This window comes from Petaurus breviceps, unplaced genomic scaffold (genome assembly GCF_028583685.1).
Source record: "Petaurus breviceps papuanus isolate PSGF00001 unplaced genomic scaffold, PetGlider_PUasm1.0 91041, whole genome shotgun sequence".
Lineage (NCBI taxonomy): Eukaryota > Metazoa > Chordata > Mammalia > Diprotodontia > Petauridae > Petaurus > Petaurus breviceps.
The window spans coordinates 28,245,964-28,250,366 of NW_027187400.1; positions in this window are offsets into that span (position 1 = coordinate 28,245,964).

The following is a 4,403-nucleotide window of genomic DNA, read 5'->3' on the forward strand; positions in this document are numbered from 1 at the left end:
AGAGAGAGAGAGAGAGAGAGAGAGAGAGAGAGAGAGAGAGAGAGAGAAGAGGAGAGGAAAAGAGGGAAAGGGAAGGAAGGAGGAAAGAAAGAAAAGCATTTATTGGAGCGGCTACTATGTGCCAGGCACTGTCCCATGTGCTTCACAAATATTATCTTATTTAATCCTCACAATTATGATGGGAGGTTGAGTGCTATTATTATCACCATTTTATAACTGAAGAAACTGAAGAAGACAGGGGTTAAGTGACTTGCACAGGGTTACACAGTTAGTGTTTGAAACTGAATTTAGGGGATAGAGTGGGGAAAGGGGGCATTATTCCCAACAAAGGCTTTTTTTCCTACTCAATATAGTTTAGGGACTATTGTTCCTTTTGCCAGGACAGAAATCAACAATTCTGAATATAACCTCTGAAGCCTAGAACCACTGAAAATCTGAATGACATAACTTTAGTATTTGAAAGAAACCCAATAAATTTTATTCATACCAAAAAAGTAACCATCTAACCATCCAGCCTTTGCCTAAAGGGCTCCAATGAGGGAACACCTACCACCTCTTGAGATAGCCCAATATATTTGGAAATAACTCTAACTGCTAAGAAGGTTTTCCTGACATTGAGCTAAAATTTGCTTCCTCAGAACTTCTACTCATTTTTCCTATTTCTTCCCCCTGGCATCACCTTCCATGATCTAGTCCTTCTTCCACAAGACAGCTCTTGAAATACATAGAGAATCATTTCACCTCTAAGTCTTCTCTTCTTTGAGCTAAATATTCCCAGCTCCTTCAACCTAGATTCATGTGGTATGAACTCAAGATTACTCCTGGTTTCCCTCCTCTGGAACCTCTTCAGTTTACCAATGTCCTTCCTAAAATTGGTCTTCAAAACTAAATGTGAAACTCTAAATGTGGTCTGACCAGGACAGCACAGAGGAATTGTCAGCTTCCTAGTCCTGGATACTTTACGTCTCCTAATGCAACCTTAGATTGCATACCTTTCTTGGCTGCCATATTATACTGTTTAGTTCACCAACACCCCCAAGCCCTTTTACAAAAACTGCTGTCTAGTCATGCATCCCCTATCTTGTACTCTTCAAATTGATTTTTGAACCCAAGTGGACAACTTTACATTTATCTCTATTAAATTTCACCTAATAAGATTCCACCCAATGTTCTAACCTGTCAAGATCTTTCAGAATCCTGATTCCAGCATAGCTATTTTCTCACCTTTGTGTCATCTACAAATCTAATAAGCATTCTGTCTGTGCTTTTATCCAATAATAAAGAGTTAAAGTCAAGGTCACTGGCCTATAATTTGCATAATCAATTCCCTTCCTTTTTTTTAAATCAGGACAATGTTTCTCTTCTCTAACTGTTCACACTCTCCAATTCTCCATAGAATTTCAAAACTCAAAGACAGTGATGACTCAGCAATCATATCCAGCAGGTCTTTCTGTATATTAGAATGTCATTCATTTGATCCAGATGACCTGAATTTAGTAATTGTAGCTAGCATCTCTTACTACCACTGTCTCTTATCTTGGATATAAACTCTCTATTAGCCATCTTTGTATTGTCCTTTTCAGTCCTTGCTGAAACATCAAAACACCCTGAGGGAGAGACAGGAGGCACAAGTGCTAAGACAGTCAAACCATCGTCATCACCACTGCCTAGTAGATGACAGTGGAGGTTGCCCAAGAGTCTTCCCCTGAGATCTCCAGGAATAGCACCACCATTGCCACCCAAACAGTCATGCTGGTCTCTGCAGCCATCATCAATGGAATCAACTGTTGGTATGATGGAACCTGGCAGTTGCCATTGGAAATGCTACATCTCTGAATCCTTAGCAACCAAAGCTACTGAAGAACTGGGGAGGGGGGAATATTCTCACCACTAAAGTCCTTGGTCCCATCAAATGGTTCATTAGAAATGGATATGGTTTCTCTCAATATAAATGACATTATAGAAGAAACATTACTATCTACTTTACTGATACAACCCAAGTACCACAGGGCATTTCTAGCTATCTTAAAGTTGAACTCTCCTATGTCTTCCCTGCCACCCCCAACCAAATGTCAGCTCCTCGACAGCAAGAACTGGATCGCTTTTCCATCTTCATCTCTAAATTTTCAACACAGTTCTTTGTACATAGGAAGTGATGGATAAATGCTATTTAATTGGGTTTTTTTCTGAATTTGAGCATATTTGACACTATTCTTATAGTATTGTGCCATACCTGGGCCATTTTTTTTCATCTTCTACACATTTTTTGAAATCTAAGTTGGTTGGTAAGTTCCTTGTGTTTTAGATAGTTTCCCCCCTTCTTCCTCATCAGAATCATTTCTCTTGGTGTTTTTAGAATTCTATTTTTGCAAATTTTCCATCACTTCCAGGTAGACTTCCAAAGAACTTAAGTGCATTTGATCCTACCTATCCTATCTCTGAATGTTTTAAAATGGGTCCTAAAATCTGGGATGATACATGCCATTGGATTCTAAGCTTCCTTCTCTTTTATTACAAATTCTAAAATGTAATCATTTTCCCCAAACATTTTCATGATTTATCAGCACCCACTAAAACCAACTGGAAGTATTATGTTTGGTTCTGGGGACCACATTTTAGGAAAGTTATTCATAAGCTAAAGAGAGTCCAGAGGAAGGCAACCAGGATGAATGGCCTTGAGTTCATATTATACAAATCTAGGTTGAAAGAAATGATGACGTTTAGCCTGAAGAAGAGAAGACTTTGTGGATATATGACAGTTGCCTTCACATATTTCAAAAACTGCCTTGTGGAAGAATTAGGCCTCTCCTACTTGGCATTGGAGGGTAAAACTGTGAGCAACTAATGAAAGTTTTCAAGAAGAAAATCTAGGTTCAATGTCAGGAAAACCTTCCGAATGTGATCCTACAATAGTTGATTTGATACAATAGTTCCCATTTCCCTTAAAATCTGGTGAATCCCATTCCTTTCAAACTGAACTCATGCCACTAAATTTTCCACCCCATTTCACCTGGTAACCTATCCCAAACCCTCTTCCTATCTCCTAAGTCCAACCTAATCAGTAAACATGCTATCAAGGTAGTAACTTTGGCTCTCTGTAGTGGAAACCACTTATCTAAGTGACATCAGATGAAAACCCAACACACAATACCCACCTCAGCCTTGCCCTGGGACCCCAGGCCCTTGTCACCAAAAGATGGTGATGATAATAGAGAGAGGGAAAGGTCAGATGAGCTGGTTTGAATACTTTATTGCCTCAAATTAAACTAAAAAAAATTTTGATGTTTATCCTCCAGAGTCCTGGTAATAAAAATGTCTACAATCTACACAATCTCAGATATTATGTACACACAAAATGGGTCTTTCGACCATGAGATAATAAAAAAGTTTGTTTTTTTTATGAGAGTTCTATACAAGGGTTTTATCTGTATGGGACCAAAGCAAAGGGGGAAAAAAAGCCAATGCTCTCCTAGCAGCTGGCCCCAGCATCTGCTCAAGCCACAAAATGCAATTATATTACTCCCAAACGAGAAGTAAAAATATCTTGTTTCCAATACTCTTGGTTTTAAGACTCATACTTAATGTCCTCTGGGTATTCCAATGGTGCCAGATCTCTGTGTTATGTACTTTATTAGAGTTGTGTGAATGTCATATTAATGACTTCTAACCAACATGTTTACACTGAAAATAAATTCTCCCAGAATCCACTGCACACCTTACTTTGCAAACAATAATTGGTCAGTAATTTTTAAAACAATAACCATTCAGGGTCTCAACACATGGTGTCTCTCTTTCCTCTTCCTCAAGAGGTTTCCTACACAATGTTGACCCATCTCTAGAAGGACAAGAGTTCAAATCCTAAACTTTGATAACTCAGTGTGCAGGACTTATCTAGCAATTCTTGTTTATCACTGACAAAGTTGGTTATGAAATAGGAGGCTAAGACTGGGACTTCACTAAGGAGTTGGGAACATTTTCCTCTGGATAAAGAACCCATCCATGAATTTTTAGGGGAAGCAGGCAGCCATTGAATAGCAAGCTTCTATGAGGGGGTTTTAGATCATCAGGCCAAATTAAATCAGTGAATATTTTATTGAATTTGATTTTAGTGAATTTTATTTTTTATGATGATAACAAAGAAGGTAAAAGAGGACAAGGACAAGGAGGGGGGAAAAAGGAGAAGAAAGAAGGAGAAAAAGAAAAAAGGCACCATTCCCTAATTTCTCTAGCTGAAGTTTTTCTTGAGCATTTTCTAGATCTCTTCTTTGCTCCTATCATATTCTCGAAATCCTTTGAACTTGAAATAAACCTCAGAAATCATCTTGGCTACCCTCCCTTCAATAAGAATCTTCTCAACAACAATCTCAAGAAGCAGTCAACCAGCCTCTATTTGAAGATAGCCA